This window comes from Phodopus roborovskii, unplaced genomic scaffold, assembly GCF_943737965.1.
Source record: "Phodopus roborovskii unplaced genomic scaffold, PHOROB, whole genome shotgun sequence".
NCBI classification, from domain to species: domain Eukaryota; kingdom Metazoa; phylum Chordata; class Mammalia; order Rodentia; family Cricetidae; genus Phodopus; species Phodopus roborovskii.
Window position 1 is genome coordinate 8,314,549 of NW_026126516.1, and position 14,480 is coordinate 8,329,028.

Consider the following 14,480-nt stretch of genomic DNA (forward strand, 5'->3'; position numbering starts at 1 on the left):
GTAGATGGGCTTCCTGTCCCTGGCCACTTTAGCCAGACACGTGAAAAATGACCAGGATATTTCACAAAGGAGATACTGGGACAATGGACATTAACAATGACATTCTGGGAAGTACTCAAGGGGCTGACATTATGTCTAGAGTAAGCAAGCTCAGACCATTCACAGGTGGGGCAGAGTGAAGCAAGGCAGCAAAGAGAGGAGGCCCAGGAAGCCACCCACTGAGAGTGCTGGGACTTCTGAAGAAGTGTGGACCCCACCCTCTGGGAAGGAGCTTGATACAGGAGCACAGGTTACCCCGGCGATACTGCCCATTCATGGAACCCTGGATGATAACTCTGGTCATTTATTACAATAAAGACATGAATGGGTCGGGTAGGAATGGGCATGGAGTTCAGTATATAACCTGGGTGTAATATGCAACATCAAAAAAGGAATGAAATAACTACCTGATAGGGCAGGACAAGGTTTGGAATGTGATTCTCCTACTAATGTCACTGTCACCAAAGCCACACAAATAAGACAGGCACTAAAATAGGAAAACAGCATTCTTTAGAAAGAGGCTCATCTCCGCTTTCATTTTTTTATGTATCAAATTACATGTAACTTATCATAAATCTTGTGAAAGAGTGTGAAACACTGGATGTCAGTCACCCTGGGATATAAGGACACCAGTACAAAGACATAAAACAGGAAACTAAAAGGAAGTAGTTGCTTTGATATCAAAAGCTACGTGGGGTGCAGGAGGAGGAACAGTTTAAGCACCTCTTCCTATGAGTCTTACAAAGGAAGCAAATGCTTGCTCTCCATCATCACTGGCACCCAACTAAGAAAAAGTACACAGAATGGACAGAGCTTCAAGCCTTTCTCTGGGAATCAAGCCCACCCAGGTCCATGGTGGTACCTCTGTGGAGAGTCACAGAACTCAGTCTACAAGAAATGAAAGCCACTGAGGTGCCTGTAATAGTAACTTTTTAATCATACTTCCAAATATAGCAGCCCTGCTGGCTGGCAAGAATTACAGAAAGCACACTGTTGATAACATCCCTCCCCCTCCTCCCTGCCAGTCCTCAGCCAACAACACTTCAGTCACTTGTTCATTAGCTGCTTTTTCTCAAACTCCTACCCAGGCATTCCCTGAAAGCCTTTCCAGTGTTCCAGTCTAGGTCTTCTGTCCTTCACACACCATTCTTGAATGTCCCTCAATTACTGTGGTACAACCCACTGAAGCAAACCCCACGCCTTTCTGTCTTGCCCCAGACCCCCTTCAGGAAACACTCTATCTTATTTGTATTCCTAACCCCAAGTCCACAGCTCAGACCTCAACACTCAACATAGCACTTGTCCCACAGAGGATATTACACTAAGAGCTCAAGGAAAGCCCTCCCCATAGTTCTTATTTTTTGTTTTTTGGTTGTTTTGTTTTTCAAGACAGGGTTTCCCTGTGTGGCTTTGGAGCCTGTCCTGGGACTAGCTCTTGTAGACCAGGCTGATCTCAAACTCACAGAGATCAGCCTGCCCTGCCTCTGCCTCCCAAGAACTGGGATTAAAGATGTGCTCCACCATCGCCCGGCTCTTCCCATAGTTCTAATGCTCTTCCCACAGCAAAACCTGTGTTCCTAAAGCTGCTGGCCAAGTGTCTATCTCCTGGTAATATACAGAAAATGTTAAATGCCTGTTCCATGTGAGAGACCATTAACTATGTCAGTGGTATGAAAGCACCATAGAGTTTTTTGGCAGTAACTGTTGTACAGCTAAATACAACAGTTAAGTTCAAAAATGGCCAGCTTTTGGAAACAGTAATAGGTACAGATGTATGGAATATAAAACTTGGAAACCCCATCAGTAATTTAGGGCATGTGTATGTCATCTTCTAAGTCCCATGGCTGTTCAGCCTGGCCAGATTTGACCCTTTCCTCTCTGACTCCAGCCTCCTCTACCATTGTCTCCAGTTGGCCTTGACACACTGAAGAACAGTGCGCAGCTTCACTGGCTTATCCATATGTCACACAGCCACCACCTCCAGTAAAGAACCCCCCCCCCCAGCATCCACTAGGCACTCTTAGTCTACAGGCATCTCCAGAAGCAACTTCTATCACTCTTGATCAGTTAGCCTTTCTCTGGACTTCAGATATATAGACTTACACTCCACACGGGCTTCTTTTGCTCAATTTAACATCTATTCATAGCTCAATTTAACATCTATTCATAGCTCAAAGTGAACACCTGACCTCCCCAGTGAGGTGTCCGAAGGATGAATTCACTCACCCCACTCTACCTGCTTGGCTTCATTCTACCTATCCTTTACACAACTTAGCTACAGGGGTCTGTCTGCGTTCTGGAACACAATCATGCCCTACCTAGGCCTGTCTTGTGGTATCGTTTACCACATACTTTGAGGCCCTGCAAACTGTCCTCGGTGACCTTACAAGGATTCTAAGCTTTCCTTGCAGAGTTGTCACTCCTATGAAAGTCAGTGAGAAGGTCCAAAGGCAAGGTCATTAACAGGTGATAAAGGCTTGGTTTGTCTTGGGATTTGATCTTTTGTACGTCTCTTTGTACTGTTTCCCTCCTACAATCCTGTAGACACTAAAAGAAAAGAAGCAGTCAGCCCTAGTCACACAGAATCTTCACATAAGGAAGGGGAGTTAACTGCCTGGGTCCCCACAGAGCACACCTCCCTAAAGCCCAGGATTCTAAGTTGACCATCTCTTAATCCATTTATCCAAAAGATAGTTTCCAGGGCTTTCAGCAGGGAACTCCCAGAGTTCTCAGTCTGCACACCAGAGCCCATAGGAGCCATCATGTCCTGACAAACCTTCGACCCAAGAGTAGTTTGCACTTCATATGCAACCATATGAGCTGTCAGAATGAAACAATGACTGCATGTTTAATGAGCTCTACTGAAGAACAAGAACAATTCTCTAAAAATATACATTTACTGGGGGGAGGGGGGAGCACAGCTTGACCAGGTACAAGAGTCAGACTTAAGAGAGTTTCTTCAGAAAGTCACTACTTCATAAACAGAAAGACTTTAGGACATAAAATAACAGAACCTCTGGAAATATATTCACATTTTTTTTTTTTGGTATGTGATTTTAATCTTTCTTAAGGCAACAAAGGAAATTAGTTGTTTCTGGCACCAAAAGAAGAGCTGTGGCCAAGCACAGCAGGAAGCTCAGCGGGCACTTGCTACAAGGCCCACATGCATCTGTCCATGTGGCTAGTTCAGTCCAGGGCTGTCCAGGCCAGAGCTGAAGATACCAGTTGCTAGGAAGCTTAGCAAGGGCTGTGACTTGGCCAAGAGAACAGAGCCACCAAGCAGCAGACTCAAGCTTGAAGCCATGAACCAGTTTCAGCATCCAGGCTGACTCTAAACATAAGGGCACTTGAGTAAACAAGCTCCCTGGTTAGGCAATGCTGACCAATGTGAAAGACAACAGAATCAGGAAAACCCAGGCCTGTAGATCTCAAAGAGTTGAGGCCAGAAACTAAGACACATCCAAAAAACAAAGCAACACAGATAATTCCCCAAATGTCCAAGTAACTGAAGACAGAAAGGCAAGAAGGCAAGTATAGTTTAAGAAGGAAGTATAGTTTAAGAAGGGAAGTATAGTTTAAGGAAGAAGTATAGTTTAAGAAGGCAAGTATAGTTTAAGAAGGAAGTATAGTTTAAGAAGGGAAGTATAGTTTAAGAAGGAAGTATAGTTTAAGGAGGAAGTATAGTTTAAGGGAGGAAGTATAGTTTAAGAAGGAAGTATAGTTTAAGAAGGGAAGTATAGTTTAAGGAGGGAAGTATAGTTTAAGAAGGAAGTATAGTTTAAGGAGGAAGTATAGTTTAAGGAGGAAGTATAGTTTAAGGAGGGAAGTATAGTTTAAGAAGGAAGTATAGTTTAAGAAGGGAAGTATAGTTTAAGGAGGGAAGTATAGTTTAAGAAGGCAAGTATAGTTTAAGAAGTATAGTTTAAGGAGGAAGTATAGTTTAAGAAGGGAAGTATAGTTTAAGAAGGAAATATAGTTTAAGGAGGAAGTATAGTTTAAGAAGGAAGTATAGTTTAAGAAGGAAGTATAGTTTAAGAAGGGAAGTATAGTTTAAGAAGGAAGTATAGTTTAAGGAGGAAGTATAGTTTAAGGAGGAAGTATAGTTTAAGAAGGAAGTATAGTTTAAGAAGGGAAGTATAGTTTAAGAAGGAAGTATAGTTTAAGAAGGAAGTATAGTTTAAGAAGGAAGTATAGTTTAAGGAGGAAGTATAGTTTAAGGAGGAAGTATAGTTTAAGAAGGAAGTATAGTTTAAGAAGGGAAGTATAGTTTAAGGAAGAAGTATAGTTTAAGAAGGCAAGAATAGTTTAAGAAGGAAGTATAGTTTAAGAAGGGAAGTATAGTTTAAGAAGGAAGTATAGTTTAAGGAGGAAGTATAGTTTAAGGAGGGAAGTATAGTTTAAGAAGGAAGTATAGTTTAAGAAGGGAAGTATAGTTTAAGGAGGGAAGTATAGTTTAAGAAGGAAGTATAGTTTAAGGAGGAAGTATAGTTTAAGGAGGAAGTATAGTTTAAGGAGGGAAGTATAGTTTAAGAAGGAAGTATAGTTTAAGAAGGGAAGTATAGTTTAAGGAGGGAAGTATAGTTTAAGAAGGCAAGTATAGTTTAAGAAGTATAGTTTAAGGAGGAAGTATAGTTTAAGAAGGGAAGTATAGTTTAAGAAGGAAATATAGTTTAAGGAGGAAGTATAGTTTAAGAAGGGAAGTATAGTTTAAGGAGGAAGTATAGTTTAAGGAGGAAGTATAGTTTAAGGAGGAAGTATAGTTTAAGAAGGAAGTATAGTTTAAGAAGGGAAGTATAGTTTAAGAAGGAAGTATAGTTTAAGGAGGAAGTATAGTTTAAGAAGGGAAGTATAGTTTAAGGAGGAAGTATAGTTTAAGGAGGAAGTATAGTTTAAGGAGGGTGACTGAATCAACTGGAAAAGTGGTTTCCTAAATCAATTCTCCTTGCCAGTTTTCACTAACGAAAACAATCTATGCAGTGTGATTTCCCTAACCTTGTGGATCTGAAATGACTACTGACCCTTTATTCAAATGATTCAAAACTTTCCTACACACAATAGTTCCATTCCTTTGTGATTTGGCTGACTTGGGTACCAGTTTCAAACTTTTATGAACACAGATGTGAAGGAGATACCATGCACATCTTTAACACTCAACAGTTTCCTCTAAAGACCAAATATTGATTGTCAATATTCACTCTACTATTCATGTAAACATATGCTAAATTACACACCTATGTTCTTACTCTTTCTCTGTCCCTCTCCACCTCGTTCTCATTAGAAATGTCAGCTGTATGACACAAAGCTAAGTGAGAGATACTCTCCCCTGAAGTTTAGACTGAATTTGGGTATGAACTATCTTGGGAGAAGAGGAGAAGTGAAACCAAAACAGCAATCACAACAATAGGCAATACTTCAGACAAAGAAAGGGAGGAAGGGAGGAAGGAAGGGAGGGCTGCTGGGCAAACTGGCAGAACTTCACTCTCAGGAGGCACCCACAGAAGCTGGGAGTGCTCCCCACCTGTCTCCATTCACCACCCAGGTGTTTATAAAATGTGCAGGCACCTCAAGTCTGGCCCTTTAAAGTAGTACAAACTACTTGCAAGCCCATCAGCAATCTTCCTACTTAACACACAGGGAAAGAAACAGTATTAACTGTTAAATGGCTGACTAGCAAACAGGGCAACTATATCTAACAAGTTCTGACCATTTTTACCGCCACTGAATTATTTCCATTCTAGTCTGTACAGGGAAATAAACTGACCACATTTTGGGAGCCATGTCTAAAAAGGAGGATGTAACAAGGTGGGGGCTAAACACTTAGCTCATTTTTATGCAGTACAGCTCATGCACACTGATGGATAACACTCAGTTGCAAAAAAAATTAAGATTTCCATTCATAATTGAAATGGAAAGGGCATAAATTTATACTTTAGTAAGTTCTTCCTGAAATGCTGCTTTGAACTAAATACAGCTAAACATTTTTGATGGTACTTATTTGGCAATTTGTCCAGGAAACCGAGCACAGCATCATCTGCTTTTCAATTTAGTTTGCACCTGCCTAACGTCACAGCTGGGCCTTCTGAGGAAGGTTCTGGTCATGTGCTTCCTCTTGCTCCAAGCTCCCAGCTGTAAAAGGCACCTCAGGGGGTGAAAGCTGACCAATGTATAGGGAGAATAGGAAACATGCCTTTCCCCATCTCCCTAAACACTCTGTAGGCCACGAGGATCAACCATCACAAAGTACAGACTGCAGGATGCGCTGGGAAACATTTCCTGTCCTGAACACAGCACTGACGAGGTGATGTGGCCTTGGCTTCACATGGTTCTAGGTTAACTGGAACCAACAGGTACAGAAGCATGCTCTGGCTTGGCCCAGCATGCCATGCCACAGTGTGGCTTCCCCACCAAGTAGCACAACACCCTTGATCAATGGAGGTGCTGTGTGGCATAGACTCAGAGTCAAGAAGCCAAGGCAAACAAGCAGGTCAGAGAACTGATTCTGACTCAGTACCAACACAAACACAGATTTAAATTTTAATCTGCACAGAATAATTTGGACTATCATATTGTGCACAGTAACTTGGGAACTCAAAAAAAAAAAAAAAAAGCTGCTTTCCACAAAAACATTGAGTATTTTCCCATGAATCTAAACTAATTTTAGATATTTTTAAAACATACTGGCCGTTTTTTCAGCACAAATGGTTTTAAGCTGCTGTTAAATTATAAGCACATTGAAATTAACTCCTGGTTTCTTAACAGTGAGTGGTTGGACCCTGAACTCAAGACAGCAGATGCAGCATCATCAGTTACCATCAGTGACTATCGAATCCCTACTGCAAGAATCAGAGGACTGCTGAATGGTCGTCAGGGCTGTGAGGGGACAAACCAGATCCACCTTCAGATCTAGAGCTGCAGTAACTGCCTGGCCAGATCTAACTACTTTAATATCAATGAGGAGCATGGTGAAAAACCAAGGCACCTGAAGAAATAGCAAGGTATCCACATCTTCCTGCAGGTGTCTAGCCAGACCTTGACAGCTGGACAAAGAGGCTGAACACAATGGACTATGTGTTATACTTAGGGAAATGGCTGAATCTGTCTCTGCCAAAATTATATAAACCAGTCACTGACAAAAATGACCCTCATGGTAAGACTTCACTGAAATCCATCATCTAAACAAGCAGGTGACATCTATAAAGGAAGCAGGTGACCAGATGACTAACTTGTGCAAAGTAGAAGCCCCTAACCCAGCCATGCATGTCCTCAGAAGCAGCAACCGGAGCTAAGCCTTGGGATGACTTCCACTCTGCGCCCCTGCCACCAGAACAGTACCTGCATGTTGAGAGTAGCTTTACCGTATCTATAAACTGCATCAAACACCTACATTCTGTTATCTATCTACAGTGTTCCTTCAAATAAAGAAATCTAGTCCGTCCCCATGAGACTCCTGTTTAAAACAATTATATAATAATAATAATAATAATAATAATAATAATAATAATAAAGTAAGGAATCAGGTATCATGAACAATTGCTTCTCTAAAACAAAGACAACAGTATTGAATGGTGACAGGATAGCTGTAACCTACTAAATCCAAACATGGGATTCTGGATTCTGAAACTGCAGAACATCAGGACTGGAAGACACCCTTGAGAGGATTATGTAAACCCTCAGGCACAACATTATGTCACCATTGCCTGTCAATTCATCACTATCTGATTCCAGGCTGAAAACATATGGCACGGGCAGGTGAGCTGGGCTTGGCTGACAAATGCACAACCTGAAGCTAACCCTGGGGATCAGACTGAAGGCAGCCCACTCAGTCCTGGGGTCCTCTGCTCAGTGACAGGCCACCAGTCCTGCATGCTCGCTTCCAAAGCAGTCTCCTACTTGTGAGCCACTCCTGTGTGACCTGTCCAAATTCTGTGAAGATGGCTTCCATGTCCTCCTCAAACTCTTCCTTTTCCAGGTGGATAGCATGACCCCACCACTTTCCAAAAGTGAGCAACTGCACACTGCCCTCCAGAGAGCAAGGCAGCAAAGTCCTCTGATGCACTCTGCACACTTCAGTGGGACCTCTGGCGCCCTGGACTCAACTCAAGACCTTACTAATTTTTGTTAGGTTCTTCCAGGTTGCTTATAAGCCCAGAGAATTCATTCCCTTGTCCCATGTACATTTCTCGAGTGTCTCATCTGAAAGGCAAAGAAAAACGGGATACAGCCCCATAGCCTTTAAGATAAGAGAAGATCAAATAAAGCTATTCATTATATAAACTGATCTACAAAAAGACAGATGTGCTAAACAATAAGTGTTCAAGTAAATGCAAGACTTCTGTAGTTACGTTGTTTCAGGATAACATTTCAGGCTGCTGAAATCATACTATTTCTGCCATGTATTGTGGCAGCTTCCAACATGACTGTCCTCATCCTAAGTGCATGGTTTGAGCATACACTGTCACGGACTCAGGTGAGCATCTTATAAGCGATGAGACAAGGGTCATATGCTCCCTTTAAAGAAGAGAAAGATGCTGCTTAGAAAAGCTAGTTTATACAAGATGATAAGCTTGGCTGGTGCCAGAGCCTCATGAGTACATCTCAACCATGGATTTTATTTTATTTACTTATTTATTTTTTGATAACCAATGTATTTTGAGGACTTGGCTCAAAATCAGCCATGGTTCACTGCTATCTCTGATGTTCAAAATGACAGCATTATTTTGCAGTAGCAAAATATATGGGTGTAAGGGTTTTGTCTCAAACTTCTTCCAAAGATAAGGCTATTTTGCTTGCTTTGTCCAAGTATACAGGAATGGCCTCAGTTAAATATGGACTGTGAACACACTTGTAAAGGAACACTCCTCCACCCACCCACCTGCATCTCTGCAATTCACAATCTTTCTAGGCCCCCCCCCCACCCTCTGGTTTTTCGAGACAGGGCTCCCATGTGGAACTAGCTCTTGTAAACCAGGCTGGTCTCAAACTCACAGAGATCTACCTGCCTCTGCCTCCCAAGTGCTAGAACTAAAGGCATGCACCTAACCTGCCTTTTTTTATTGTTGTTGTTGTTGGCAATTCACTTTCTTGTTACAGGTCAAAAAAATTGCAGAAGTCAATTGGATGACCATGACAATGCTAATTAACAAACTTCTTTAGTCACTATTAAGTATTTCATAGTAAAAGTAACTTTAACGAAGACTTCTCATCTATAATTCTTACTTTTTCTTAGTTTTGCTTAATATAAGAACTGCTGATATTAAAGTCAGGCTTATTTTCCAAAATTGAAATTGTTAACTCGTTGTTGATTATGCTTTTAAGACCACATCCTGTCTTAATATATTGTAATTCTAGAAAATGCAAAGTGGCAACTGGGAGCCTGAGGCAAGAAGGCTGCAAGCTTGAGGGAGTGTATGAGGTGAGGGAGAGAGCTAATGTGGTGGCGCACGCCTGTCACCCAGTTCCTTGGGAGGCTGAAGCAAGAGCATCAAAGTTTAACAACAAAAAGAAAAAAAATTAAATAAAGTAAAATAAAAAGTTTAGGAACAGCTAGGTAATGGTGGCAGGCACCTTTAATCCCAACACTTGGGAGACAGAGGCAGACAGATAGACCTCTGAGTTTAAACCCTGCCAGGTCTGCAGAGAGATCAAAGACAGCTGGAGCTATACAGAGAAACTCACCCTGCTTTGAAAAACAAACAAAAAGTTTGAGGACAACACTAATCAACCTATGAACACCTTATCTCAAAATAAAAAATGACTTTTTTAAAGCCTAGAGGTGCATACCACTTGCCTGGGAGGCACTGGACTCAACCCCAGTGCTTCAGAAGCAAAGTGAAACTCAGAACCACACACAGTGATAACCCCAGAATGCCAAGTATTACTGACTACTAGGTATATGCAAATTTCACTTGTCAAAAAAATATATAGGGAAGCATTATTGTAGACATCCAATCGTTTGTATCCTCTAGACAACCTTTAGGTTTCCTTAAAGACTATTAAAACATTTCTTTTGGCTCTAACCATCTGCCCTCCTCTGCCCCCATCCTAACCCATTACTAAGGTGAGATTTGCCAAAGGTTAAACATTCACTTTGGCCTGGTAATCAGAAATCACTCAGTTTCTTTGGAAAAGCCTGACTTCAGCAAAAACCTTGTCTCCATGGGAGACTATTGAGAAAAGAATTTCCAAGTCTTCAACATTGAATTTTATGTGTAATTATTTTATTCCATTTTTTTCACTTGAAACTTGTCAATAAGTATGTTTGTGAACCTAGTCTTATGATGTGTTTATTTCAAAAAACTAGGGGAGACTCGTGGAAATAAAGCCTACAAGGTTCATCTCTGTCTTATGTTACCAGACAAACTTCACACACACACACACACACACACACACACACACACACACACACACGACTGCATAGTCTTCTAATTGATTCTTTTTTTCATAAGGTTCAACTTCAATGTACAATAGGGGGCCAGAGAGAGATAGCTACTCATTTAAGAGCACTTCATGTTCATGTTCCTTCACAGGAGCTGCATTTGGTTCCTGACACCCACATCTGGCAGCTCCAAGCCTCGTGGTAAATCCAGTTCTCTGTATTCCTTTTATGGCCTTTATTGGCCCAGGCATGGTACACATACATACATTCTGGATGGCACTAGCGCTCACCCACACATGCACACAAATACAAACACAAAAGAAAACTATAAATAAGTTTTTTTAAATTGCTTTTTTGCCCAATCAGGGTTTCTCTGTGTAAGCACCAGCTGTCCTGGAACTCACTTGTAGACCATGTTGGCCTCAAACTCAGAGATCCACCTGCCTCTGCCTCCCAAGTCCAGCTTAAAAATAGATTTAACAAATCAAAAGGTGAATTAATATTTTCATTTCAAAACAATTAACAACTCCAAGTTTTAGAACAAAAATGAAACCAATACAGAAATAAATTTTGCCAAATAAGACAACAAAGGTGCAAAGCAGAAAACCTGAAAAGCAAGAGCTCTTTACTACAATAATCTCAAGAGACTCAATACAAACCAGTATGAGGCTCCCAGCACTGGGGAGGCAGAGGGCAGCCTGGTCTATAGAGCTAGATTCAGGACAGACTCCAAAGCTACACCGAGAAACCCTGTCTCAGAAAAACCAAAACAAACAAAAACAAAAAACAAACAAACAAAAAAAAGCCAGAATGAACTGGTCTCACTGTAGCAGAAGGAAAAAGACACACAGCAATTCCAAACATCCTTCACTAACACAAACTGAGTCCAAATATAATAGTGGAAATTGTAAGCTAATAGAGAAAGCAAACACCTCACCACAGAAACCTCTACAGAACATCAGAATAATATAGTCATTGTTACATTAAAGTAATCCAATTGTAATAAATGGCTACTCTGCTTCTTTAGAGCAATACAGCTTGCCTCTATTCCCCGTACTTCTGATCCAAAAGGAAGAAACACACTAAAATCTGTCTGTTTCGGGAAAATCAGCTCTGTAGTCAAGAGCAAGCAACCATGTTCTAAAGATGGAGAGCCTTCCATCAAACTATACACAACAAAGACACAGTTACATTTCTAACCCACTTTTATGAGTCAAAGTGAGACAGACTTTATAACACACAGTTCAGAAACTTGGAAAACCTCATACAGCTTGCAGAGCCATAGTATAGTTCTCTCACATTTTTACAAAAATTCCATTCATCTGATGCTCCACTGCAAACTCAACTACAGACAGAAGAAATATGCAAGGGGAAGGAAGGTCACCCTTACCTAATATGTACAAACCTTTTTTGGTGACTACTCCCTGAAGGATACAGTGTAGCAGCTACTGGCATAGCAAGGACATTTTAATAGGTATTGGAAGTAACTTACAAACAGCTCAAACTGAGAGAGGTTAGTGTGCAGCTCAGATGCAAACACTACCCCACTATATATAAGGTGCTGGAGTAGCTGAGGATCAGGTCAGGGCACTGGGGACTCTACTAGGTTTCCCTACAAGCAAGCCTCCCCAGTGTTTCTGTCGCTACTTTGTCATTCTCTTTTAGATGTGATCAAGATTTCAGGAGGTTGCTGACTATTCATCACAGAGCTAAACACAAAAACAGGAGTTTTCTAGTGGTTTGCCTGCAGAACCTTCTCACTGTCTCATTACCAGGTGGCTTCTAAAGAAATGGTTTAATCATCTTTAAATTTGGCCTAAATATGCATCACATAGAAAAGATAATCGATAGCATTTTTAAACAGGTGTAATACTGAAAACGAAACCCAGTCTTCTCACACAGTAAGCAAGCACTCTCCCACTGAGCTACATCCCCAACCAGCCCTGAGACCCTCCTGTCTCAGGCCCAAGTAGCTGGGGGTTCTGTTAGCTATGCCACCGCTAACAGTGCTTCTTTCTTTGTAAGAATCTCACTGAACATTGATACACAGAAAAGGAACAGAAACTCTCATTGCTAGAGCCCACATCAGCACAAACGTCTAAATCTTCAAGTTCAGCATCACTTGCTGAGATGTTCACACAGTGAAAGGGGGTGGGGGGGGGGGAGAGCAGCAATCACTAGAGTTCCTGATCCAGATATTAGTAAGAACTCAAGCAAAAGAAGGGAGTACAAAGAGAGGAGATAGAAGGATAAAGACCAAGGTTATTTGGAGTCCCAGAAAGATTTTTCTGTAGCTTTTTCAGAACTTGGCTTTGCAAACTGTTTTTGGCTTAAGACAAAGACTCATTCCCAAATGGCTGGAATTTCACCAAAATATCAATCGCTGCACTCCAGAGTCCAATCTACAAAGTGGGCCTCTACAGGTTGTAGCCCATATACACAAGTGTAGGTAATGGCTCCAGTGGATCTGGACAGACTAGCTGGGAGAGGAAATGTCCTCTTACACGGCTGTATTCTTACGGAGAAGTCACTTAAAACTCCTCAAGACTGGCCCTGTTTAAAACTCATCTTTAAAATATCCTCAAGATCGCTTTTGAAAGGAAAAACGGGGACAGTTATCATTTTTCATGTGAAAAACCCACACTTTTCAGTATCCAATAAGGTTTAAGTTTTTGTGTTTTCCAAAGGGTCTCTCTGTGTAGCTCTGGCAGGCCTGGACCTCATGATCCCTGGCCTCAGCCTTCCTGCCTGCAGTTCCATCACTAAAGAGTCAACTCTTCTAAGAGTCTGCAAGGCAAAATTACCGTCAACACCCTGTCCAAGTGGTTTTGCTTTTGGAAACAACACCGGGGTCGTTTAGAAATGGAATACAGCATGCCCCAAGTCATCCTCAACATGTGCACATTTCTGAACCGCTCCAACGTCCTCCAAGGGCGGGCGGGGGTAGGGGGTGGGAGGGAGGGAGCCCCCCCTCAACCCCCCGCAGCCAGTGGCGCACGTCACTAATCAGCTCCTTCTCCAAGAGCGGCAACCAGGCTGGAGCAGCAAGGAGGAAGAGTTGAAAACCGGAAAGGCAAACTCCAAGAGCCCCGAAAGCTGCTCCCTCGAAGCGCGCTCGTCGCGTGTGGACCTCGGCCAGGGGCGCGTGGGAAGAAACATGACCTATTTTCTACGCCTGCCTTTGCGAGCGGGCAGCGGAGGACAAGGCGCGGGGGCCGGGCTCCCGGTGGGCCGCAGAGAGAGGGCTGCGGGGAGAGGCGCCTCGGCCGCACGCCGCGCGCCCGCCACTGGAGGAAGGGAACCAAGACTGCAGCCCGCCGCACTCAGTCCCGGCGCCCCGCGCGCGCGAGCGTTCCGGGCCCCGGCCGCACCCGAGGGCGGCGCCCAGGCCGCGCCCAGGCCGCGCCCTGCCTGCACCTGCCGCCTGCCCACGTCCCGGGGGCGGAGGGGAGCGGCGGGCGCGCGCGAGCCCCCTCGGGGCACGGCCCGGCCCGGCCCGGCCCGGCCTCTGTGACCGCAGCCGCCCGGGCCCAAAGAGCTCGGCCGCAGCGGCACGCCGGACGTCGGCGACCGCCCGGCCGGCCTCACGGCGTCGGAAGCGACAGAACCTTGTCCCCTCAGCCCGCGGGCCGCACGCGGGAGCCTGCCGCCCGCACTCACCTGCCCGCTTCAATACGCGCGGCGGCGGCGCCACACTCCGGCCGGGACCCCACCGTCCGCCTCAACCAACCCCCAGGCGGCGGCGGCGGCGGTGGCGGCGGCGGCGGCCGGACGGGAGGGGCGGGACGGCGGCCAGAGACAGCCCCGCCGCCCAGGCCCTACCCGGCTCCGCCCGCCCCTGGGCCCCGCCCCGCGGGCCGCCGCCGCCGCCGCTCATTGGCCAGTACCTCACACGCCTCGGCGCGGCCCCGCCCCGCTGCCCAGCGCCCTTCAGCCAGGGTACTGCCCAGCCATTGGACAACGGCAACGGGGGCGGAGCCAGGCTCAAGGGCCCAATTGGTTAGATTCCGCTCATGGTGGCGTCGTGATTGAACGACGGGCGCGCTGGCTCCGCCTTCAGGCCTAA